Consider the following 27,681-nt stretch of genomic DNA (forward strand, 5'->3'; position numbering starts at 1 on the left):
ATTTATGAGTATGGCTGGTAGAGACGCTGTCTTTCAACATTACCAGTCTGAACCAGAATCTGATCCAGAACGAGAGGTTCCTGAAGAAGGTGAGACTCTGTGGCTGCAGCAGGATGTAACTGAATGGTTAGTTCGAAATATTGTGTGTCTGATTATGTTAGTTTGTTACAGTTACTAACATGTAGCTAATGCTAGCTTCCGCTAACTGTAAGGGTAGTAGTTACGGTTAGAACAAACCATACACTTTCGTAGTTTTTAAATCCAATGAGCCAACAACTGAGCAACGGTGGTGCTTTGCTAGTACCTTTTGGCATGTGTGTTTGCGAGGGTTTGCAAGGAGAAAAAATGGCGCCCGCTCGGTAATTTTAGAGGATAGACGTCTGTATCCGGGGGAGCAGGTCATATCCAGGGGGGCTCGAAGGCAGTGTCCCCGCATGACGTCAAGAAGGGAAAAATCTCAGCCGCTCCTTTTCAAATGCACATTCGCTAAAAAGTGGAGCAAGTGAGGTAAGTGACAGATTTATAAAGTGAGTTTTATAAAGTGAGTGCACGATATGCACTCTAATTAATATGTCTGAATTTATACTGCTTGAACCTGTGATCATTTCTCCATTCATACATTTAATGTTAATTATTTTATGAGAAATTGCAGGCAGACATTATGGTTAAGTAAATATGAATTGATAATTTGCTGCAGCTTTAATTCTATTAATATGTACATTAATCCAGATATGGGAGACTAATAAGCGTTTTATGTTAAATTATGTTATCTACGTCTCCACATACTAAAACAGTGTTTTCAGTCGCAGCTGCTAATATAATCAAAAGTAAAATTGAAGCCCTGTTTGGAAAAGCTTCCTTCAGCCTCAGGTTACAGTACTGGCTAAGTAAAGTTAGCATTTTCAAGGCTTTAATTTCTGACCTGGTAGTTTTTCCGTAACATGTTTGTCGTCAGCTTCTTTGTTGTTCTTTTTTTGTTTCATGGCATCTTGCAAACCATGTACACAGCCAGTCCTCACTGTTTGCTATCTATGGGGATGGTTGATGTGACGATTATCTCAGGAGGAACAAAATTTGTCCTTGCAGACTACAAAAATACTCTCACTTGCCAGTTCATTAGGTACACCAGTGAAACAATGAATGCTTTCTAATATAACAGTCCTGCACTAAATCTTAGTTTCGTGACAGTTATAGTATTCTGCATTTGTGTTTTAAATTATAACTGTGGACTGTTTTCTGAGGAATAATACACAGTTGTAATGTAATGACAGTGAGGGAGAATGAAGGAACATAGGTCCGGTGATGTATTGTCATATATTTGGCCAACAGAGAGAAATAAGAGAGTAGAAGCTCTAGTGTTGTCAGTTGCTGATATGTCAAGATAGAACTGCCACAAATACCAGAACACAGAAGGAAAAAATCATCTTACACATGTTTATTTGCAAGAGAGACCTAGAACGAAGCTGGAGAGCCACAGAGCATACTGTACTTTTTACTCTACCATTCCAAACATGTGTCACCTCCGTAGTAAAAGCCCTGTTCAGCGCCCGCTTGGACCAGTTGATGTAAGATATGACAGGGGGGGGCTTTTTGTGTGTTATTTAAAGTCTGCCTAGAGGTACTCAGAGGGGAGTGTGTGCCATCGCTACTGAATACAGAATCACTTGAAAATATATAAATAAAAGCTGCCACCTCCTGCTGCGTTTGCTGACCGTCTACAAAGCGCCATCTTCCTAGCCGCTGCACGGAGCACTTCAGGCTCTTCAGGTTTTATGCAGACAGCCGTCAGACTTCAGGCTGTGCGGCAGAACTCCCTGCCCCACTGGCCCAAACCTCGGCCTGCCAAGAGTGTGCTGAAGCAGGATGCCTGCACGTACTCTTCCTGCCCTGGGCTAGCCTGTACTGTTCGGTTTATGTAATGTATCAACGTGCGTACAGTATGCCAATGAATGACAAGTGTCACATTTTATATATATATATATATTTGTTTATTTCTATTTTTAAATTTTGTCCCATTATTATCTATGATGTGCCTCCAGCATAAAAAAAACAAAAAAAAAAAAAAAAAACACGCTCAAGGCAAATTAACACGTCTATTTGTGAGGAGCTGATAATGGAAATGATGATGAGATGATATGAACACACTTTTTTTCTTTTTTACACTTTTTTTTGCAGATGTTTAGCAATTATCACAGCGTGTAGCCTTTTACTTGTAGCCTACTTCTCAGTTAGTGTTTCACATTCTTCATGTGTTTTTAATGGTAATAGCAGTTTCATATTTCACATTGCGCTGATGGCTCGGTTGCCACGTTTTTTTTTTTTTTTTTTTTTGTTGATGTATCACGTTCGTAATTATTGCTGCATCATCAAATCTGTATTGTTAGGGTTTCACGAAAGAGGCGTATTGACTTTAGCGTTATTTAAACAGCAGCTAAATGAGCTAAATTTAATGGCAGAGAAAATAGCAAATGACGCCTGGGCCCCCAAAGGCAGGCATCCGTTAACTATAGTAGGGAAACTGAGAGGATTTAGATGAAGGATGCATTGGCTCATAGTGGTATCAGTCATATTTACTGTAACCAAATGGCTTCGGGGGAAATTCTGCATGTGAAAACTGGGCGCTCCTGCATATTCTTGTGCGTGTGTCATCCTGATAGCTATCCCATTTTTTTTTTTTTCTTTTTTGGCTCTGACAATTCGCCCTTGTTTACTTAAAGCTCAATTCTCCGAGTTTACAGTTAATAAATGGAGGCTGTAATTGATGTGCATCATTTAACACATCCTCATTTGATGCTTCCATGGTTCGTTGCCGGGATGAGATGGGCGTGATGCAAAATGTCAGTAACACTGGCGGATGCGTTTTGCCACCGATAATGTTGCATTTTAAACATTTTCACTGTTTGTGTGTGTAGACAGTTAGTTGACCATAGTAGTTGTTTCACTTACAGACATGCATCCTAATCCAAATGTGAATTATGTATTTTGATTGGATGCTGTGTTTGTCGCTATAAAAAGGACATTTTTGAACTTTTAAATCAGAACTGGTTTAGAGTAAGGGATTATGTTGTGCTGTTTGTCTTGAGGGTAAAATAGTTATTACTGTTATTGCATTTAAAAGTGCAAAACGGGGCCTGTGTGAATCTGAATGGTGTGCACTCACTGAAACCCTGACGTCTAACAAAACATTAGCTTTCCCTTGTTACGTGTTGGCCAGGAGGTACGGCTGTGTGTGTGTGTGTGTGTGTGTGTGTGTGTGTGTGTCTCTCTCTGCCTCTCTTTCTCCGTCCTGTCAGCCCAGGTGAGACTGGTTGTCTCGTCAGCAGGAGCTGACATTAGGAGGCTGGGTTCGTTTCTCTTTCTCTCTCTATCCCTCCTGCAGGTAACCTGGTGAGGTGAGGCTCCTGTTCCGAGAGGATCCCCTGAGCCCTTTGTTATTTTAGTTTTGGTTCGGAGGTTCCCGGCAGTCCTGTTTTCCTGTTCCCCTTTTCTTTTCAATGAGGGTTAGTTTGGAGTAGGCAGTTTTAGTTTGGGGGAGAGCACTGGGTCCGACGGCCGTTGGCTGGCTTGGTGCTCTTCTCTCTTTTGGTTGTTTTGGCTGGGAACCTCCAACCCATTCTCATATTTCTTGAATTATTTGTTTACCTTTGAGTTAAATAAAAATTGATCTATTGGCGGCAGAACTGGTGCCAATGTCTTTTTCTTTGATGTGTTATGGGTCTTGAGCCAAATTGATGTTATGGTCTGTAACATCCCTGTCTCAAGCTAAGTTTTAAACCTTTGTGTGTTTCAAGTTGGAGTCTGAAAAATAAGAACAAAAACTCAGTATTACATTAGGGTTCTCATTCTTTACAACTACAGCTCTTTTTTTTTTTTTTTTTTAGTGTTTCTCCAACATATTTTCAGACACTTTGTCCCTCTTCTGGGGCATTGGTCTATTTTCCAGGTTTTAAACCTTGAAACTCAAGTTTTAAAATTTAAAATTTTTATTCAGAAACTTTGAAGGATACACTTTTTGGATGCACTGTTTTCTTTTAGACTTTACTTCTACACCCACATTCCAGACAGCTTTGACGTGCAGTGAATACACTAATAAGCCCCGTCCTCTCTATATTTATTTTAAGAGATTTGTTTGAATTTTTTTCAGACATTTATACATGAGATTCAGATTTCCCGACCTTTGTTTATTAGTTTTCAAGCTTTTCAGACAATGTTTCCAAAGTCGACCTTATTATTTACCCCACTATCATATGCAGTGTGCAATCTAGAGTTAAAAACAAGACATCACAGAGATTCACATTCAGTAGACACCGTGCCTTGTCTATGTCTACACAGGACAAGAGGCGTTCAGGCACAATACCAAGTCTTGTGTCGCACCATGTTTTGGAAGAGCTCAGATTGCAGCTCTCAATCACTGTAAAATGCAGGAAAAATAGACTAGAAGTGTTAAAAAAAAAAAAAAAACGCTTCAGGTCTTGTTTTCTTGACTACAGCATGAGTAAAATGTGAGCCGTTCTGCTCCCTGTGTTAGGCAGCTGAATGGATTAAAATAAAAGCGAATCTGTTCCGTCAGACGCGTGTAAGACAGATGACTGAAAAATGCTGCTGAAAGGCTCCGTGTGTAGACACCGCTTTAAAAGGTTGCAGGCACACATTTTTATAATCAATCAATTCGAGTTAAACAAAAATCACCCACACACGCAGAGCCTCAGTACAAGCACTGTAATTCAGCTTCATTAAATGTGCAAACAGCCTCCACCAGAGACTACTGTGCATACATGGGGAGCTTTTGGTAGGATTTAACTGTGTATCAATTATGCAGTTCTGCACCTTTTCCGATCTGCGCATGCATTTATACTCTGGGTCACTTATCCCTTCCTCACATGTGGATACAGTCAGCTGATAAGCACATGGCAAGCACCAAAAAATACTGCCACACAAAATAACTCTCCCGTGGTGGCATTGTAAATGAATAATGGACAGACAGATCAGGGTTGACTACAAATGAAATGTACTGTAACATACTATAATATGTTGTTTATCCACATTTATACAGTACACCAATCAGCCATAACATTATGACCTCACTACACGTAAACATCATTGACCATCTTATGTCAATCCAATGTTCTGCTGGGAAACTTTCAGACCTAGTATTCGTGTGGATGTTACTTAGACATGTACCACATATCTAGATCAGACCAGACACCCCATAGCCATGATGCTCATTGATACCACCTGACACAAGCACACACACCAAACAGTTCAGGAGCAACTCAAAGTCTGTTGACCTGGCCTCCAAATTTACGAGATCCCAAACTGATCAAGAATCCGTTGGACGCACTGGAACAAGCCTGATCCACAGAGGCCTCTCCTTTCTGTTGCCCCCTCAGAAGGCCCATGTCCATTCTCTGAAGGGTCACAACTGTTTTGGAGGCACAAGGGAGACCTACACAATATTAGGAAGGTGGTCATAATGTTAGGCCTTATCCGTGTTATTAAAAGGTAATGTGACAATTTGCCTCAGAAACTTGATGAGTTAATCTTAATGGAAGTCATTTTTGGGCGTGTTTAGGGATCTTTTGATGACTGTAGCCAGAAGGTGAAGAAACTGGTGGAATCGGTGAATGACATTTTAAAGACCGATTATATAACCGAGGATCTCAAGGAAGTTATAAACTGCACACCTGTAACCCCAAAAATGCACACACATCATTAGTGCCTTCCCAGCAGACTTATACTGCATGGTTTTCTGATCTGTAACACCATCTGTCTGTTTTCTAAGCATCTAACGAGTCCATTAGAGATAGACGTTGAATGAGACATTTTTATTATTTGCACAACAGCGAGAAGACGCTCTTCAAGAAAATGTCCTTTGAACAATGAGTGGGGCCACTTTCCTGGCCGTCTCCAGTCGGATCAAGGGAAGAGAGGGGGAAAGGGTTATAAAAAATGCCATCAGAAATGGTGGCCTGGATTCCGCCATTCGAACACGAAGCATCATTAGCATCCCAAGGAAATGGCAGCGGGATTGCGGGCGGTGTAGTGCGTGACCTTGACAAGGAGGAACCAGATGGCCCACCGCAAACAAAAAAACAGCCGCTGAACATGTGTTCGCATCATGACCTGACTAGGAGACGAGCCAGGAAAAATATATTTCTTCTGAAAACGCTTTTACTTCAAGGACCTGTCACTCAAAAACCATGACAACTGAGGAAATTACTTATGAAACCACAGTGAGGTTTGCATGATTACACTAAAATGCTTATGTTCTCTCTTTTTTTTGAGAAAATTATTGTCACTATAGCTTTTTGTGCAAAAACTATAGACTTCTGATTTTTTTTTTATTATTTGATGAACCAGGAGGTGGTTCAAGGAGATGATCCTTTACATCAGCAACACCAAAGAGCTCACCGTCCTCTCTAAATTGAAGATTGAAATACCAGCAAAGGCAGGAACAAGAGAGCCTGCATCATGAGAGACTCCACCTGCCCCGCTACCTTTCCCACAGAAGGGAGGCTGAGCCTCAGATCGGTTGTTAACACTGATTTTTAATTACTTTTCTTGCATGATTTATTTGTATAAGATACAGCGGGGAAAATAAGTATTGAACACATCATAATTTTAAACATATTTCTAAAGGTGCTGTTGACATGAAATTTTCACCAGGTGTTGGTAACAACTCAAGTAATCCAAACAGTGAAAAAAAAAAGAAAAAAGTTCAGAAATTAAGTTATGTGTAATAATGTAAAATAACACAGGGAAAAAGTATTCAACACGCTTACTGATATTTATTTAATACTTTGTACAAAAGCCTTTGTTGGTAATGACAGCTTCAAGACGCCTCCTGTCATCTGACCAAACTCAATGTTCTCCCAGTATTTTACAGGCTTGTCATAATGTTGTGCAGCAATCTTTAAACGTACTTCAACAAGCTTTTTCTTCAGAAATAGAGTCTTGCGTGGTGAGCACGCATACAGGCCATGGAAGTCGAGCGCATTGCTTATTGTTTTCTTTGAAACAATTGTACCTGCTAATTCCAGGTCTTTCTGAAGCTCTCCACGAGTGTTACTTGGCTCTTGGACAACTCTTCTGATAATAGCTATAATAATAATAATAATTCTTTACACCCGCTGTCAGAAATCTTGTGAGGAGTGCCTGGTCGTGGCCTTGAACAATGTTCTGATGGTTGTGTACTGACTTGTAATCACCTTAAATGGAAGTCATAAATGGAAAGACCATTTTCCATTTGATAATGCCAAACGGTTTGCATGGTTCATAAAATACAACCACGTCCATGTTTACATGAACATAGAAGTGTCTGTGTTCCATGTGCCGTGTAGCATCAAATATGAATCTGCCTTAATATGAAGAAAATGGTGTTTTCTAAATGCATTGACAACAAAGAATTCATTCAATAGAAGAAGATGAACGAGACAGACTGAGACAGACCCACGATTTCACTGGCGCTGCCCGCATTGATTCTGAATTTTTTTCATCTTTTCAAACACTTTTTTTTAAACAACCCCTTGTTTTACTCCCACCATGTTTCTGCAAGTAAATGGTAAAAACTGAATGTTATGCTACAAAGAAAAAGTTTCAGTCAAGAGTTTGCGGGGTTATTAGGCAGCGGATTATCAAAGGGTTGTAACAACACTTGAATGGTAGTGTCTGGGTGTTGGGGCAGATTGGGGAAGTCTATTCTGATGGTGGTGGTTACATGGTTCCTTGACGTAACTAGACACTAAATTCTTAACAGAATATGAGTCTAGTAATACTCTATTCGTATTTCATCATGGGGCATGCTCCAACCGATACAGGCAATTGTATGGTCCTACAATTACTCGAAGTTTTCTGGCCATGACTGCATTTCGTTCGTGGGGGTACTTTAGGCAGGTTCCCAGGCTAGAGAAATATTAAGTTATAAGATGTGATAAAGATCATAAGATATGAAGTGTGTGTGTTATTTTTTGCCCAAAGCAAAAAAATAGGAAATTAACTGAAATGATTTAAATCAAAATACTACCATTATTAATACTAGCAGACATTAACTTGATGTACTTGGAGCATCATTGAAACCTAACAACGTCTGCTAGGAGCAGGAAGTACTGTAATAACCCCTGGCTAACAAGAACTACTGTCCCCTGTGACTCAGATACACAAATCAATCTTTGGAGGCCTGACACTCCCAAGCGGCCCGTTTGGATATTCTTCAGCAAGCGGGCTGTAATTCAGCATGCAAAGGCAGCCAGCTCAATATGTAGCATCAGCCAAGTCAAGCATTCAGTTTTGTACAGGTTTATAGCACTGAACTGTCTCAGCACCAGGCACGCGCAGCCAGGATAAGCCCCCGAGGGGTAAATGTGTCAGTTACCTCTTGCCTTTTGTCACACCGTTCTCAAGAGAGTTTTAAACAATATTGCGGGTTGTAATTCTTACATTTAAGAGACTTGAAGGTGCAATACTTGATGAAATGATGAAATAGTTGTAGTACTGCATTACCTCTGTGTTATATAATATAGATTGTATTGTTTAGGTGTATGTAATGTTAATTTACTGGCATTACCCTGAATCAGCCTGGTTTTTATTGCTCATTATGACATTATGCAATAAGGACACGGATACACCTTTGTAAAGAAGGAAGAGAGGTTGCTAGTCATGATTAATTAGTGTCCTGGCAAAAAAAAAAAAAATACACATGAGAAAGCAGTAAGTAGAGACTTTGGCAGTGTCAGCACAATGACATTCAGTACATATACCCGCAGGGCAGGTGTGACAAGGGCGGGGGTTGCTTGGGCCTGAAAATAGGGCAGCGATGTGGAGTAAGGCAGCACCGCCAACGCAGAGAAGAAAAATGGTGGTGGATCAAATACGTCCAGGCAGGTGTGCTAAAGCAGTGTCTCAGGAAAAGCAGGGTCAAAGGGTGAAAGGGGAGAATGTGCAGAGGAATAAACGCAGCCAGCCAGGGGAGAGCTGCGAAGAAAAAGTGAATTTCAGTCATTGTCGGTGCAGTTTACAGAATAACGAGTTACCTTCTCCTACAAATGTAAACTCACTCCTGGAACTTGATTCCTCTGTATAGGAATAGTTGCACTAAAGCATATTGTATACTTCCAAGACTAGGATTTGACAAATATGTTATATATACAGGTAGTCAAACCGAATACAGTACCGAATATTTATCTACAACAAGGCCTCAAAAGGATATTTCATTTGTGTATTCAGTTCCCACTTAACTTATCCTGGGTTTATCCTAATTCTTTTTGCCATTGTATTAATAATTTACTACATAACAGTCTTTGCATTAGAGGGTGTTAAATTATGACAAGTTACCATTTCCCCTCTCATAATACAAAACAGATTCAAGAATGACACAGTTCTTTATTTATAATGATTAATAGTTTCACATCTGAATGAATCGCTTGCGATTGCATTGTTTTTAATAGTGTAAATGTAGGGATTAGTATATTTCAAGCACAGTATGACTGCTCTTAATATTCCCTATTTAAATTTTTAATTCAGAAGCAAATTTGTGCAACTCATTCTTGCAAAAGTACTTCAATATTTAATCGCCACTGTTTGTTAAACATGATTTTAAATGCACTTTAATTTTTATTCATGCTTGTGACTTGAGACTGTTGTGCAAAGGCTCATTACAACTCTGTAAAACTAGTGGGTCAACAGTGGCGAGGTGAGATTTTGACTTTGATTCTCAATACCTGTAAACATTAGAAAGACAACGCCATTAGTGACTCCATAACCTTGTACTTTGTAAGGAGAAGCTTTCTCCTTTGATACAGAGAAAATATAACACAGACCATTGATAAATACTACATTCAAAACACATTTTGAGAAGAATCATGGATTCTATATCCAAAAGGTGTTCTAGTGGATTGAGATCTGGTGACTGGTGACTGGAAGGAGAGCTGAAGAGCCTACGTCACACCTTGGACTCTATAAAGACACTGGCCCAAAACACGCTGGAGTGGATATCGTTCATTGCTGCCCTACTTGCCAGCAAACATAAACGGCAGTAAGTGAGTAAGTGCTTTGATACTACTTGCTTTGTGAGTTGTTATGCTGAAAATAGCCACTGGGAGATGGCGCATGGTCAGCGAGACTTTAAACTTAATTGCTATAAAAGGGCACTTAGTGTGCCAAGAAAAATTGCTCACACCATTGGCCTACCCCTAGCGGCCTGGACTGCTGACAAGGCAGGTTAGGTGCATGGATTCATGTTGTCGCCATATTTTGACTCTATCCACTGCGTACATCTGCAGACATTAAGAATTATCAGAGCAGCCTACGTTTTTCCAATCTGTCCAGTTCGGGTGAGCCTGTCCCATTGCAGCCTGGGATTTCCCTTCTTGGCTGACATGTGCTACGTGGTCTTGTGCTTTTGTAGCCCATCTGCCTTAAGGTTTGAAATGCAGGGCCTTCTGAGATGCTTTTCGGCTCATAACAGTTGTGAAGAGTTAGCACAGTCTTTCTGTCAGCTTGAACCAATCTGGCCATTTTTTTTCTGAGGGAGAACTCTAGAAACTGTTGTTCTGTGGACAAATCCTAGATCAGCAGTTTCCGACAACCGAAGTGTCCAACGTCAAACATCACGCCTCTCTCTGTGAGCACTTGGTTGGACAAAAAATAGTAATAATTTTAATAATAATAAGGTTGTTGATGATCCACTCCAGAGTGACTTTAATGACCTTTTATAATGTGGAATAAGTAAATGAAACTTTGATATGATCCAAGACCACCGTGAATAAACTTCACAGCTATGGTTTCAGAGGTTTTAGTATCTTGCCCTGCTCGCACAATCTGTCTGTTTAATTGACAGGGAACCATCTATTTGGTGTTGTACGTCTTTACGCATAAATTTCTTTTTACGGGCAGTTTAACAAGAACAGAAACAATAAAAACATTTTAGAGCAAGAGAATAAGCAATTAAGGCCGAGACAGACATCTGGCTGAGACTGAGGGGAAAGATCGTAGATATTATTTATAGTGTTTCATGAATATAAAAAGTGTGATGGTAAAAAAGACATTATGATTTAAAGAAACATACGTTGTGTACTTCGCAGGCAGATGCAGCTATGCGGAAAACCTGTGAAAGTCTATGACAACAGAAGCTCTAATTTGACTTTCCAGTTGATGTGCCAGGATTATTAGCACAATTTTTAGAACATTTTACAGATCAGTCTCATCTAAGTGTAAAGTGACGATATAATCTGTCACTTTCTTTGGCGTTACATGCATCTCTACTGACACCTGAAAGCATTTGCACCCAAGTAGATTACTGAAACAGTGCACAAAACAGTATCACCAAAAATCCACGAAAAATCCTCTTTTTCTTTAGAGACGAAGTACTGTAACCTGTGATGACAGGGAAGCATGGCAATCAGCTAAGCATGTTAAATTAATACTAATATGCATTATAAATGAAGTGACTCTTATCTGCACTGAATCTTTGAAAGGGGTGATGAGAAAATCTGTCTCCAGAACCATTTTAAGCTCCAAATCTGCTATATAAGTGTACTGTGTAGAGGTCTGAATAGTGAAGATGCAGTCCTACTTCAGTATTCTCTTTTTTCCTGTGATATCATATTTGCTTGCTGATTACAGAATACATGTGTGAATTTCAGTATTTTTTTGCGTCTATTAGGTGCAGGTTTATTGATCTCCTGTGCTTCTTTCCAACATGAAATTGACCCAGCCATTTGTGTGTCGGCTCACATAAGCAGCTCTCGCCACTAATGAGCTTCTGCATCAACTTGCTGATAGATTTTGACTCCAGTTTGTTCTTTCCCTTTTCTGTGTAGCATTTCTAACCTCCAAAAGTGTTTTGTGTTGCATTACATTACCAGTACTTTGAGCTGTGTATTGATTCTTGGTGATACCTTTTTTTTATTATTATTTTTTTTTAAGTCTGCTGACACGCATGTACAGTGAGTGAGAACACACATGCTTTTCTGGTTTTTGCTAGGACAATATTCCTATCGAGTTGTTTGCATAGTTAATGAAAAATTAATATTTCACTAATATTCCCAATTACATGCAAGGAAGACCAGAAATGCGTCCTACAAGACATAGTTGCATGCCTCTAAGGAAAGTGCTGATAATTGGTTTGTGCATAATGCACAGAACAGCTAACAGGCCAGAGGCTGCGTCGCAAGGTTCAGTAAAAGGTGTATAATCAAAATAGACTCTGTACATTTCAAAAGAAGATCCTAAAACCTCAATATTCCTGACATATCCCGTATCCCAGAGGTGTTGTATTGGATTCTAACTAGCATGTGTACACATTAACGTAATGTAATCCCCTTATCCTAATTTGCTCATTATCCTCATCTCTAACTCTACTCCCAACCTGAACCCTAAAGCACTGTCTCTCTAAATGTCCTCACCACCAGGATGTAACAATAAGCCCAAATGGCTCTCACAAAGAAGGTTGTACCCTAACTCTAACACTAAATTTACTAAATTTAACACTAAATTTATTTTTACTGTGATGGTGAAAATCTCAAACTGACATAATACATTCACTAACTCAAGGGTCTAATATTGCAGCGTGCGTCTGGGATTTCACCTGGGGACTAAATAGGCTCTCGACCATTTGTGGGGAACATGACAGAGTCAGCGTGATATATACAGCCTCGTGATTGGCTCAGCAGCGATAGGGGCTCTGCGTGAAACGGTACGCTGTTGAGACAGCTCCTGTATCCCTGACTGACCGAAGTGCTGACCGAAACATAATGTCTTTTGCATCCATTTATCCCTTTACTGAGTTATTGTGGATTCATATTAATGTGTTTAAAGAAATTTAAATGTGTGGGGCAAAATTTAAAAAATATATGGAAAACGTCCAATCAACCAAAGATTTCCTGACCCCTTTGCAGTACTTTTGAGGACCCCTAGGGGTTGTGGACATCCTGTTGAAGACCTATGCCCTAGCCCCTTACCCTAACCCTAACCATTTCAGCTAAGTGCCTAACCCTAGCTCTCACCCTAACCTTAACCTAATTGTAACATTTACCCTCAAACAGCCTTGTAAACCAGCCAAAATGTCGTCATTTTGCAGTAATGTCCTCACTCTAATGGTGTAGAAAAATAAGCTGTTCCTCAGAAAGCTAGCTTTACAAGTGCACATACACACCGGTGAAATTGAGAGAGTTCACCAGTCGAATACACAGATCTTCCATTATAATATATGTAAGGCAAACATGGCAGTTGTTTGGTATACACCTGATGTACACAGACTGGCTAAGGAAAAGCAGCTAAGCTTGTCAAAAAGCTTATGTGGAGAAGAATGCTAATTGTCAAAGATTTTTATGTTCATAATAACACTCAGGCATACCATCAATCATAGGAACATGTCTAGTTAAAAACTATTTCTGGTATTTTTAAACCCATTTCCCATATTTATTGTGTCTAAGTTAAGTTAGTACGGGGACAAACAAATGTTTGGAATTGTTACGGAATGAGAACACTAAATGGCAGCTACCAAACAGATGTGCTGTAATCAAAGTAAGCATTTGTTCGCAGTCCACTGAAAGCACTTGCTTTTGCCACTGACTGCCTCAACTCATACTTTGTACATACCACTGGCTTACTGAGTGATTGTTTTTCTCGCTGTGCTCGCTGTGTGCTGAGGCCAAGGACAACAGAATAACTTTATCTAATAAAATTACCTGCACCCTGTCTGCGGCAGGTCTCTCCGCTCTTAGAACAGCATTTTTCTCAAGGAAAAAGTGCGTTGGTGTAGGATTTCTCTTATTTGACCGGCAGCAGTCGCCCTGGCCAAAACGGCCACTGCAAACAGGATGGTCTGAAAGGCACGGAGATTGGAGAGAGTGTTGTCATCCATTTGCAGCACAACTAGCCACTGAAAAAAGCCAGTGAAAGCATTGCAAAGTGTGGCTCCGCTGCAGTCAGTACATCAGTGATGGGCCTTCTGGGACTTGAAAACGGCACAGAAATACAAATATTCATGAGAAAAATATTTTCGGAGGATTAGCATTCAAAAATCTTTTCTCCAAATGAATTTTGAACTTTTAAATCATCCGCGGCTTACCCACACACACGAGGAGCAGTGAGGTCACCTGGAGCAGCCAATTGTGTGCAGCCCCCAGAGAAAGATTTCTAGGTTAGGTTAGGTACATTTGTCAAGGACACTTGAGACCTGGATGTTGAGGGGAAAAGTGCTGCTCATTCACTTCCTCCCCACCTACACTGTCTCCCAGCCTGTCCAGGGATTAAACTGGTGACCCTTTCCGAAACAACTACGCGAGCAAAGGTTTCCTTACAGCCTGCCGCTTAAAGGAAAAAATTGTTGTTTTTACGTTGATATCCAATCAGTCACAATGGTGTTGTAGTCTATTGGAAACAATAATTTCCTCCAAGCAGTTGTTTTTGCATTGCAAGCTCCCTGCATGGCGTGTGAAAGTGGGAGTTTCAAATACTCTAAGTACCACTTCTTCACTGTTGGGCAAAAACACACACAAAAATAATATCTGGATGAATTGAATTGTACTAATAATCATTTAGGTAACAATAAGACAGAGAACTATCGTAGAACTATTTCTCTGTTGCCCAAAGAAAGCATAATGACAAACTGACGTCATGACATTGTTCACTCAACAATTATACTCCTTCGTTGTCCTTGGTGTTCTTGTTCGTCTTTTCCGTTTTATTTTTGGGATCATGAAGAGGGTCTGTTGCTCACCTCTGTCCAAATGTGGAGTAAAACCTATGTGCGTTGTAAGGCGCACACACGCCTTTCTCAGACCTGACATCAGCCCGACAGCCCATAGCAGAATAACCCTGTTTCCGCCGGCTTCAGAGAACAATCAGTCGGTGTTTGCTCTCGGCAGTTCAGTTTCTGGACGTCCCCCGCTGGCTTTATCTTCTTGCAGGGCTAATGCAGTTGCCGGCTCGAGCTGTCCCCGCTCGTCTGCTTTCTGCCCTCTCCGCCGCAATAAATAAATATCCCGGATGTCTATCTGAGTGAGCAACACACTGGGAAACGTATCCTTTTCTGCAGCATCGTCTGCACGCGTATTGAAGCGTATACTTTTTGCTGTTTTGCATAGTTTTGCAATAGCTGCAGATTTCGTCCCGTGTGGATTCCACGAGAGCGTGAATTCAAGTTGAAACAGCTTCTGTCAAGAACTGAAGACAACACTGGTCTCCAGAAGCACAGCTGATTTTCAAACATCAAACCGCTGTGTACAATATCTGTATTTCAGGTAGGGATACGGTTGAAATTTGGATTTGTGTCTGTTGTAAAGGAAGAGCTTTGCCAGGCTCATTTAGAGCTATTTTTAAACACACAATTTACTATGAACTTTGCCACTTTTAAATAAACTTTCAGTGTACCTTACCTGCGATTTCTCAGCCTGAAATGACAAAAACTCCCCATAAATACGCTGCTTTGCTTTATTTTTCATGTTGCTGGTTTCTTTTCAAGGTTCCTAATTTAGATAAATCAACAGCACAAGCGAACTGCTAAAACTTTATTCAAATATGTATTTCCCTAAGTCCGCTGGGAAATTACTGCTCTTGTGACACATAATTTGCGCCCGGCACTCGGTTTTGTGAAAGCATCTTAATGTGGACATTAACATTTGAACTCTGATGATTCTGTGCAGAATGAACTCATCAGGACATTAGACACCAGGGAGACCCCTCCGAGTAGCTGGCGGTGCTTACATTAATGCTGTCATCTGTTGAATGTCGGAAGGAACAAGTGGGGAGGTGAAACGTCTAATAGATAGTCGAGGTTGAAAGTAACAACAATATGAGAGCTTTTGACGATAACGCTTTCTTGTCTGGAGGCTGTAACACTGTTTCATACAGAACAAACCTGTTTATATTTCCCAGTAGGTTTCCATTTATATATCCCATATAAGTATTTATTTGGCCTAGCATCGGTTCATGAAACACCGGTCGATGAAATCTGCACCCCTTCCTCTTGCCACCAAATATAAATTAAAATTGGTCCTGGGTGGGATACTTGGGATGTTTTCTTTAGTTCCTTTCTTATATGAAGTGATCTGTGTATGAAATTTAGTTCAATTCCCTGGCACTGGAACAAACACTCTGAGCGCCCGCCACACCTTACGAATACAGAGAGCGCCGTGACGGCAGTATGGATGAGTAATGCGAAACAGATTTTGCAAAAATGGATTTTGAAATTATGAACTCTTCCTTTAATTGAGCTGCCCAGTTGTTAAATAATTTCATCTCTGCAGTAATAGCAGCTGCATTGACCATGCAATAAAGCCCTTGCTTGCTCACAGTTAGATTTCTCTTTTGTTGAATGCAAATCGATTCAGGGATTAAGGGGTATATTTTTGAGCTCTGGCATCACTGGTAATAGATTTTCTTGTGGAAAAGCACTGCTGATTGGGTGGCTTTAGGGGGAATGAGGGTCAGCATGGTAAGATATTCACGTTCTCTTTTTACTACTACAGTAACTTTTCCATAAACAAATATCAGACGTGATGAGAATGTCTACAGGTCAGATAAGTAAGAAGTACCTTTAACTGCTCAGACAGTTCTTCAGGGCTACAGACTTCTACCTCGTGGGACGTTTCATCATAATGGCAACACATTTCCTCAGGTTTTGCTTCTTTCTTTCGTACTGCTTAAAGACAGCAGTGCATGGCCAGTGAAATCCAGCAGCCCCTTTAAACTACTGCTGTTATTTTTTATTTTTAAGTTCGGTTAGGCTCCAGCGGCTGTAAAGGCCGTGTGATGCAGATGCAGCCATGCAGAACTTCACTCGCCATGACATCAGTTCATTCCTAACTCTACCTGAGGCATTTGCTTTGACAGATGATCTAGGATGATTGCGCTTGTTTACTAAAACAATTAAACACTAACCGTTGTGCTAAAATGCTCATTAGACTCTTTATTTCCAGTTGCCATATTGTGGTTTTAAGGACACTTAAATTTACTGCATTCACACTCAAAAAACCCCAACATGGGTGTCTGGTACATGAATCTAAGTCTAATGTAGCCTTCAAGTCATGTAGTTTCAACATGCCATGCAACAACGCCAAATTTACGAGACTAATTTATGTTAACACAACCTGCATATGTGAATATTCTTAATTTGGAGTGCCCCCCTGAAGGCCATGGTGTGCCCTGCAAAGTCGAGGAACTGTCATCTTGAGATGAAACATCAAGTGTGAAACAAGGTTAACTTAATCCTTTATCATCCATCGAACAGAAAACAATACTGGTGCACAAATGTTACCAACAGTTAGTTATTGTCTTTTTTTTTTTTCTTTTGCATTTTGGTGGTTTTATGTGTTTTATTAGAGTTCCAACGGGCACCATGTACATGGCTAAGTACTGCTTCCAACAACAGACAGTGAAAATAAGTCTCACAACTTTAGATAAGATTTACTCATTTATTTGTGTGTTTGTTGTTATTGCTGTGAAATGGCTGCTCCAGTGAAGCCAACTCAAGGAAAACATTTCCCAGAGACTTAGCATGGTTGGTGAACTTGCTGGTGAACAGTGTGGGGTAGAAACCCACATCAGGCTGCAATTTATGGATGCTGAGTTAGGTAATGAATTTTCCAACTTGATTTCAGTGTCAGAGGTCCAGGACAAAGGTAACTTGAAGCTAGTCTTTGAGTCTGCTGCCTTGCCCGGTGGCTCCCCACCTCCACCCTACACCACTCCTGCCATGTCATGGTCTGGTAATAAGTCATCACTTTCATCTGGCAGCTTGTGTGGTACGGACTTTCTGTCTACTCCTGAGTCCACCCCTTCAGGATCCTCTGGATGGCCTGTTATTTTTCTTGTGTCCTGATTCCCATATGATTATGAGCTGCAGCTGGACGAAGCCAATGCTGCATTTAAAAAAAAGCAGAATCCTGGACTTAAAACTGCCGTTCTTGACAGTTTAGCTGAAGCAATTCCTCAGGTCAAAGGGTCAACGTGTACCCCCCAGACAATGTGTTTGAAGAAGCTGCCGAAGCCCTAATGTCATCCCGTCCATGTTTGAAAGAACCAGAATATGGTGGCTGGAAGGGGAGCATACCCTGACTAAGTCCTTCTTATGGTGTGAAGAAGCCTAGGAGCCGAAATAAATTACTGCCCCACCTACCCACCTGCTGAATCTGCAGAGCCAGAAATAAGGAGAAGGAACAATGAGGCAGCAATGATGAAGAACACTGCACACAGAAGGCAAAAGGTTATTCGTGATGCACCTTTCATTTTAAAATCAGATGGCCGACTCTTCTGTGTAGGTGAGGCATGTGAATGAATCCACAGCACATGTTTACTTTGACTGGAATATGATGTGTCCAGATTTGGATTGCGCAAATAGTTGGTCACGTCAATGCTATGATAATTAAACTCACTTTTGTGCACCCTTTGTTTTTGTTTAAGCTAACAGTTGAATTTAAGAGGATTGCAACCGTCAGTTTGCTGTCAAAGTTCTTCTCCGAGCTGGGTGCTCACTCTGCAAACCTTTCACGAAGGAAGATTAAAAGCATCGTGATACCCATCACCCAGGTATGATGAATAACTGTCAAATATGTACAACTTTAATATTTAAACTTCGTGCTTGAAATTTAAAGAGTAAACTCAAGCAGGACAAAGAGAAAGACTAGACGGAGAGGAGATTTATTTAACTGACGTTGCAGTGGTAGTTACTGTTTCCTGAGACCATGTGCTTTTATTTGACACATTTCTATGATTAAATGTCTTGCTTGGACATAAAACTGATGCACCTGTGGATAGTTCATATATTAAAAGAATTATCAATAAAGATTGTGTTACATTTAAAAAAAAAAGGGTTTCACTCAAAACTTTTTATTATGTTTGAGTTCTTTTCTACCTGTTTATTAAAATGGATTTTCCTTATCTTTACATTGTCTGGCCTACATACTCAGACCGACACCATTGATGTCAGAAGAGAGTGGATCATCAAAGCCCTGTGTGTGCGTGCTGTGGCTGTGAAAGAAAACAGGGTATGTCATTTAGTTTTATTCTCTTGTTCTTATTCTTCTGTAAAGAAACCAGTTATGTCCTTAAACAAGACAACATAATTATATAATCTTTTCAGTCTTTCACAAATTAAATTTATTTGTATTATGTTTGTATACGAATTAAAAATGGGACTAGTATAACATATCTATCCTGATTCAGCAGCATTCGCAATTTATTTATTTAGTATTGATGTACGTATCATTCTGGAGGGTGTGCAAGTTCTGGATGAGCGGGGAAATGTACCGCTTACTGTGGTGATGTTGTTCACTCTTGTATACGCTCTTAACCTCGGCTACCCTCCAGAGCTGAGCTACACTTTTGAAGCTTTGCTGAAGATCATCATGGAGCTTGACGCAGACAGACTCTCAGAAAATAATCAAGCCCTGAAAACTCTACTTGCGCGTTAGTGATCCTCAGAGTGACCTAGGTTAGACTTATGGGAAGGCATTTGAAGCCATTTGATGAGTACTTGCTCGTACAAAATGACAAGCTGTGTTTATGCGTTTGGATACTGAATACCTAACTACTGTTACTGTTTTGAGGTTAGAAAATAGATAGAATAACAAATGGAATAATGTTTTAAAATGTTTCTTCAAAAGAAGATAAGGTAACAAAAAAAGAAGAAGTGTTCTTTTTTAAAAGAAAACGACTTTGACATTTGAATAGTAAGGATACACAATGCTGTCTTTTGAGTTTGTCCTCAAACATTTTTCTTGTCCCACCTAATGAGGGTAAACTGTTAAATGCTTCACCCTTGAAAGCTCTTGTTGATGTTGACTTTGAGATGTTAACTGGGGACAGGCTCAATTTCCTAACTCAGAACTTACAATGTTTGCTCATCGGTCTGTTTTCTGTTTTTAAGAGACATGACATGATGCACAGACCACTGGACATTGGAGTTTTAGTCTGTGTGCTTGCTGTATTTCTACAGTTTCAAGCAGTAAAGTCAGTTTTGCCTTTTCTGACAAGTGTTATTCCAACAAATCCAGCTTACTTTGTGTTTTCATGAGGTCAACTAATGTTTAAATTTTGATAAAAATTTGGTTTGAAAAAAAAATCTCTTAGCCTAAAGCATTTCAGTTTAACTTTGCTTTGTTTCGTTGTTCAGCGTAATTAAATCACTGTACTATTTTAAAAAGTAGTCGTTACTACCTGTTAAGTAACTCACAATCATATCCTTTAAGTTTAAATGGAAATTAAGTCAGTGGACTATGGTAATAAAGTAAGTTTCTGGCTGTAACTTACTTTGTTCAGGCATAACATAATTACCACCTTCCTAATATTGTGTAGGTCTTTCTCAAAACGGTTGTGACTCATCTTTAAAGAAAAATTTGACGTTTGGAGAAATCCACTCTTTCCCTTCCTAATCAAGAGTTAACCTTCATGAGGCTAAGATTCAGGGTAACATTAATGTAACATTAGTTTGTTACATTAGAGTGGAGTTGTTTTCACTGGTGCAGCTAACAAACTGGCAAGTCAGTGTATACGCCATATGATGTGCAGGCTATAGTTAGAGACGAGCTCCATACAGTTTTGTTTGTACATGGGAGGAAATATCCCCGATGTATTCATGCAAACAATGCAACACACCAATATCACTGAATCAGAAGGAGCCCTGGGCTTGTTTCCCTGCAAAGATGGCCATCTGTGCCATATTCAGTGCAATACTTGTACAAATAACTCATAATGTTATGTGTTTACTATTCATGATTTTTTGCCAAATCATATAGTCTCCTTACAGCCCTGTAGCCACTGACTCAGTTATCAGTGCATGGAGCTGGTTTTTATGTGTCTTTATGTGAAGCTAAGCTACAGATTAGTTGTAGCATCATATTAAATTGACAAATATGAGAGGTGATTCAAAAAAATGTATAGGTATTCACTCAGGTTTCACGTCCAAATGTGTGTATTTATTTAGTATTCGTTTGTTTAGCACAAACAGCGGCAGTATACGCTGCTATAAATAAAAGAAATCTCACTTAGGGCTGAATTTAAATATTAGATTCATCTGCGCTGAATCCACTGCACAAGCAGCTGTCTGTTCGGCGTGTTGTCAGGGGTGTTGCTCGTGTTTCCTCCGAGGCGAGGCTCTCTTAACAATCCGTGCAATTTTCTTGTCACTCGTCTTGTTGTCGTTTTCTTCATCTGTCAGAAATCCCGAAATTCTGCCACCCAGCAGATTTTAAATTCGACCGCAGCTTAGTTTCAAACCTAACCCAGCCTGTGCAGGTTTGCCTATCCTGTAATGAGTTCAGCCAGGCTCGCGGGCAAGTGCCACCTGAAATATTCCTTACCGCAAAATAGCTTTGATTAAGCGGTCGGGCAATTCCAACAGATATGAATAAGAAGTGTTTGCAGCGTTGGCCGAGCTGCCGTGTAATCTCATATCGAGTGAACGTGCAACCCAGTGAATGCGTTCAACGTGCTCTCTGTTTTTAGACGCAGAGTTGTTCTTTTTTTGTTATGTATGGGCTGTGAAAGACTTTCCGGTGGAGGTCTCTGGGGACACAGGCCTGAGGCTTGTCTCTGGGTTCCACTTCAGGAAGGAAAATCCGGATGGGAGAGACAGGCAGTACATTTTCATGCACAGCAGCGATGCCTCCACCGGACTCCTTGCACATCTATTATAATTATTCCATATATTGTTCATTTATCTGTATTTTTGTAAACCTTTTACCTATACTGCCTTATACAGTGTGTATCCCTGTATTATATCATATTATATTTATATTGCTAACATTTCTCTCATGCTGACATAGCCCCAACAGGCTCTCTTCTTTTACTGATGCCCCATCGCTCAGGTGCAGGGTAAATCTCATTAGACCACATGACCTCCTTCCATTGCTCCATAGTCCAATCTTTATGCTCCCTCACAAATTGACAGTCGGTGTAATATGCGCCCTCGCGATTAGCGCAGAAGCGGAAGGGGCGGGGCCTATTGTGTGCACGAGGCTTAGATTGACAGGTCTAGTGTGGCGCTCTGTGGAAACGGTGCTGCTGAGACAGCTCCTGTATCACTGAATGACTGAAGTGTTGACTGAAAGATAACGTCTTCTGCCTCCATTTATCCCTTTACTAAAATATGTAAATTATTTAAAGAAATGTAAATTTGTGGGGGAAAATTAAATTAAATGAAAAAATGTCTAATCAACCAAAGATTTTGTGACCCCCCTGCAGTATCTCCACAGACCCCCTAGGGGTCGCGGACCCCCTGTTAGACCTAGGTATTCTTACTGTTCTTCATATATTTTTATATAATCTTGCATTAACTTATACAATTTTTATAATACTTTATAGTTTTATATTTTACTACATTGCCTTATTTTTGTTTTCTTTTACAAGTTGCATCATAAAAAGCGTTGGACTGTCTGTATGACAAACAAACTTCATATTCCACTACTACTTCTGTATACATGGATTATTTATTTTTTTCTAGTGGTGAACAACCTGCCGCAGCCTCTCACTTTCATTCCTTCAAACGCCTTCTGGAATAGGTCGTGACACTAACCGGCTGAAGAAGCCGATCAAGAAGGCTGGCTCTGACATTGACAGGAGACTTTTGAATCAGTGGTGGAGAGGAGGACACTGAACGAACTGTTATCAAGTCATGGATAACGCTGCATGGAGAGCTATTATAACCCTGACCACCCTCTCCACCATATAATAGACAACGGAGCACTTTCTTCAGAGGCTGTCTGAGGGAACGCCGCAGGAAATCTTTCCTGCTTCAAGCCATCAGTCTGTACAGCTTCTCATGTGTGCGAGACAGATGATACTTATTGATGCTGGCACATTTTTTATTGTTGGTTCGTTCAAATTTAATTTTAATATTCAATTATTTCATTATTCTTGTCAATATCGAGTACATTGTGTTTTCTATTTCTCTATGATATGGATGGTATGCGGAGTTCCTGTAAACTGCAACAGTAAAAGTATGTATGTCAACAACTGGTTGATATCCACATCCACGTTTTAAAGAAAGTGTGTTTTACCTTTCGACCAAACGACGTGTGCTTTTCTTTCAGCTATGGCCCCCAACCTCAGCTTTGCAAGCTGTTGGCCGTGTGGTTTGTACACCGTGCAAGCGAACTGTGGCAAAAAAAATCCCAACACATATGCTTAATGGGCTGTTCTCCCGATGCCTGACGACTGCACTGTATTATGGTAGAATACGGGCTCATCCCACAAGTGTTAATCTGAAACTGCTACTTTCGGATAAAGGCCTAATTTGCAATTTCCAAATGGATCGTGTGGCTGAGATATCGTCATGTTTGGAATTGTAGCGGACTGTCACGGCAAATATGAAATTACTTACTAAAGCCATGGTGTGAAATAAGTGTATAAGAGAAAATGACTTTGGGGCTCAGATGCTACGTGCTTTTGTAGAATAGTATATGAAGAGCATGCCAGTACGGCCCTTGTCATTTTACTTCGTGTGATGCCAAATGAGGTGGTTCATGTTAGGGCTGAGGAAATAGGTAGTTGGACATGCATACTGATAGCCTGGGATACGACATCCCGTGTTACTCACATGTTGTCAGTTGATTAAAGTGGGTTAAGGCCTTTATCGTGTCCTTTTGGAAGTGGAATCTGCACTGGCCAGTTTGTGAATCAGTGGCTTTCAGAGCAAAATTGTACAATGTCTCATTATGAGTAGAAAACGTGGTGACAGACATCTCAGTATTTCTGTAAATGTGAAACCAACTTTAAAAGGAACACCATCTGCTCTTGGCAGCTTATTCGGCCCATGCGATTCTCACCTCCTGGACGAGTGTTTAAGTTTCCTGTTGGAGAAAACACTGACCTCTTCAAAATCAGAGAAGAATGCTCGGCGTACCAAACCCATCCCGGCTTTTCCCTCCTCGCGCAACCCCAGTGCCCTCCGCGAAAAAGGTGTTGAAATGACAGAGGCTGTCGCTGCTCTCCTCCGCCTGTGTGTTTTGCGATGTCGCCTCCGTCACGCGCCGCTGCTTCGGTTCAATCAGTTGAATAATTACTCTCACGCGCATGTAACCGATGCTATCTTATTGCACTCGTGATCCGTTGCTAATCTTCAAATTCAAGAGCAAACAAAAAAAAGGAAAAAAAGTTTTGTGAACTTGACATATTACATATTAGTAAGGTCTGTGTTTGGGGGTAACTGATACAATCGCTCCCGATAAAAGGTGACATTTTTCTCACTGGTTCTGATAAACCCGAGGAGGAAGGGTGAGAAAATATTTAGGGACTTGAAAATACGTCCGTTTTTTTTTCTGGTATTTTTGTATCTGCAGACTTGGTGCTCGCACTAATGTGGGTGAAGTGGTGCAACTGGGGATGTTTAACCAGAACATGCAGTACAGTGCGGTTTTCCTTGTCCATTGTGGCAGGAAGCAACTTCAACTCCTGTTTGTCGAATCATGTCAGGGCCACAACAGCTCAAGGTTACATTCAGTAATGACATTATACTGCTATAAAATTCAGAGCTGTTGAGGTCGCAGTGATACGCGGACAAGAAAGCAACACTTTCACGCATTTCAGAGAAGCACGCACCAGGAAATATCTGAAACCTTTTAGCTGAAATACGAGTGTAAAACCGGAGATGAATGTGCTCGAAGGAGTTGTCCGGGACAGTTATTTATTCCGGTCTTTTGTTTTGAGGAAACCCACAAGGGAAAATGTACTTGATGTAAAGTTTTAATCTTTTAAGTCAAGTAGGGGTAGTCATGGAAAAATTCTTACATTAAATCTTAGCGAACAGGACAGATGGTCTCTTATAAAAGAAAAACAAGAAGCCCAAATGTTCTGCTCACACATGCTTTTTTTTTTTGTTTGTTTGTTTTTTGTCATTAAGGATGCTGGTGAACGAACAGCAATAAGGGCCATATATACTGTATATTATGAGTCACAACCTGCCTTTACCGCATATGGTTCTTTTTGTTTATCCTCAGCTCTCCCACTTGCGATTGGTGTGATACTGAAGGCCAACAAAGAACAACTATCCTTGGTCTTGGAGGCAGGCAGAGCTCAACTGGAAACCATGGCAACACAGTGCTTGCCTCTCTAATCCCTTGGCCCTGCCAGAGAGTAGACAAATACCTGCGCATGCCCTGGCCTATTCAACACCTGCATAAAAGAAAACCTTCCCAATCTGCACGATATGAAAATGCACCAGGGGAGGGATTGGTTCCGATGTGCTGTATCTGCACATCGTGCACCTCCATGTGTGTATTGTCTTTAACTGTTTTTTGTGACGCATGCACCGTCTGGAGGGACCAGATTTCCTCCTCTTTTTTTTTGTTTTACTTCAGTGACATAATAAAATAGCAATAGCAAAATTAGTGCCTCCAGCGTTGGCACTTTTTTTTTTTTCTCCTTACAAATACGCACCTAGCAGGTGTCCACCCATTTAAGATATGAACTCAATAATCTGATTACACTCACGGCATTTTGCAACTGAAACCCAGTATGAGTCTGGTAACAGTCCATTGGGATTTCATTACCACCATATTTGAAGATGAATGAGATCAACTGGCTTTGGATATGCATAGAGTAGCCCTTTGTAGGATAAATAAGAAAAAACACAGAACAAAATGCTGCTCTGTTAAAGCAGGAAGAAGCTAATAACGAGAGAGTTTCATCCAGCCACATTTATCTTTTATACAGTTTTGTGATCAGTGAACCTGGAACTCATTTTAATATCAAAGAAAGGAGAGAAGAAGGGCCGCTTCGTCGCCTTGAGTTGATGTCCTTGAAAGTATTTTTCAGTGTAAGTCCATTATTCAAGATGGGATAATGTGATGGACTGTGTAATTACAGCTGTGATAAATAATTAGTGCAAAATGGTGCAGTTAACAAAAATCTAATTAAAAATTCAAGTGGGGGGGGAAAAAAAGGTGAGAATGTCTTACATGACTTTACGGTGTCACCGTGACCCTCCGGGAGAAGGGTGTTGCAACAAGACGGCTGGACCACAGAACACAAAATGAATGAGAACAAAAAAAAGATTTTTTTCGTGTATCTGTTGCTTTGTGTCTCTTTTTTCCTCGAAAATGTGCATCAACCTTTTGACAGACAGCACTCCAACTTTAGCCTCTAAATTCTCATGAAAGGACTCTAATGGCATTCAATCAATTCATTGCTAATGAAAATTCTAAAAAGAAACATAATCACGCGGACAAGGCCTCCTACACTGTGGCGGACACTTGTAGTTCACTGAAAGGCAGCAAGGACTTCTGAGTGTCATTGTTACCATCACCACAAATCTGATTCATCCTTTCAGAAAGACCAGGTGAAGATCATATTCTGGGATTGAATAAATCCCTTACAAATACATGACAGATAAGACAAGTGGGAAGCTATACAAAGAAAATGTATTACAATTATAAAACAGGTACAACTACTTGGTTGATTAGACATTTTTTATACATATACATTTATTTTTTAAAAAGTTTGGGGGTCCTTGGCCTGAAAAACATTGAAGGCCCCTCATCTAGATAGATACATAGATTAATAGATGTGTTTTGCCATATAGGTAAAGCCCACCCAAACAATTTGATGGGTTCAGCAGATCTTTCCTTGTACATGTACTGTAAAAGAGCTGATGTTTTCATACACCCAATGCAGTTGCCACTAGTGGAAGTTGGCCTGTCTGTCCAGTTTATATGTTACACATAATTCTTGCTTTATTACTCGATAGAAAAACTAATCAATGACATCTCATACGTTACAGTGTAGTGCACAGTATTTTGAAGGTAACTTGCCAACTGATGTTGTAAAGAGCAACAACCGGGATCATAAATAAAACTTAACTCTCTGCTGAGGGAGCATTAAGAGAGATCAAACAACACACTGTTGCCCATCAGTGCTCCCCTCCTACCTGTCTCTCGCGTTCAAGACCCTCGCAGCTTCCAGAAGAAGACAGCTGGGGCTTGCACTTCTGTAATCCGGACCAACCGTGGCAGTGTGTACCATCTGCTGCCAGGCTTGGCAGGTCACTTGTAACATCTGCTGCTGGACCTCTTTATAGGTGACCCTCAGCTAAAGAGGGTGTCACCTCTGCTTGGCTCTGTTCCCCTGTCGTGCTGAACCCTGCCGCAAGAACATTCACGACCGAGTTATAACAGATAACTCAGAGGTCGATTCACCTCAAACCGCTCCGGGATTGGCTCACCCAACGACAGTTTTCTGCGACTTTATCTTTTTCCTCCTATCAAAAATAACATAAAACAAAATCTATTCTGTAGGTTTTTCAGGCAGTAAAAAAAAAAAAAAGAACGTCTGATGTCTGCACAGCCTTTTGTTTCTAGTATAACTGTAGACCCTGCTGTGTGTGCAGCACAGTGATTGTTTACAGGGTTTTCACTCCATTGCTGGCACTCGCAAAGTCAGAGGAGTGTGACAAAATTAGAGGGACACACAGGGAACATATACTGTCCATGGGCATCAAATGCCAAGAAAGGCATGAAACCTAAATGGACGGAACAGTTGCAATTTGCCGAAATGAAGCTCAGTGTGGTTTTGTCTTGATCTCGGCTGCAGAGATGGCAGGCGGCAGGCACAACGGCTTTTTGTTTGCCAGTACGGTGGCAAGATGGTTTACAAGGGAGGCACATCCACCGCTAATGGAATGAATAAAATGATTTATTTAGTATGTGCTTCCAGGATATTTGATATGCTTGGCTACGTTTAGCCCAT

The 27,681-nt window shown here is 40.5% G+C and overlaps 1 long non-coding RNA gene across 1 annotated transcript; it reads left to right on the forward strand.

Annotated features, from left to right (window-relative positions):
* Positions 1-25,102, forward strand: LOC124998198. The gene is made up of 4 exons (XR_007111037.1): positions 1-126; positions 18,403-18,528; positions 18,909-18,986; positions 24,936-25,102. It is a non-coding gene; the product is annotated as an uncharacterized LOC124998198 (long non-coding RNA).
* The last annotated feature ends 2,579 nt before the right edge of the window (positions 25,103-27,681 follow it).

Source organism: Mugil cephalus, chromosome 20, assembly GCF_022458985.1.
Source record: "Mugil cephalus isolate CIBA_MC_2020 chromosome 20, CIBA_Mcephalus_1.1, whole genome shotgun sequence".
NCBI classification, from domain to species: Eukaryota; Metazoa; Chordata; class Actinopteri; order Mugiliformes; family Mugilidae; genus Mugil; species Mugil cephalus.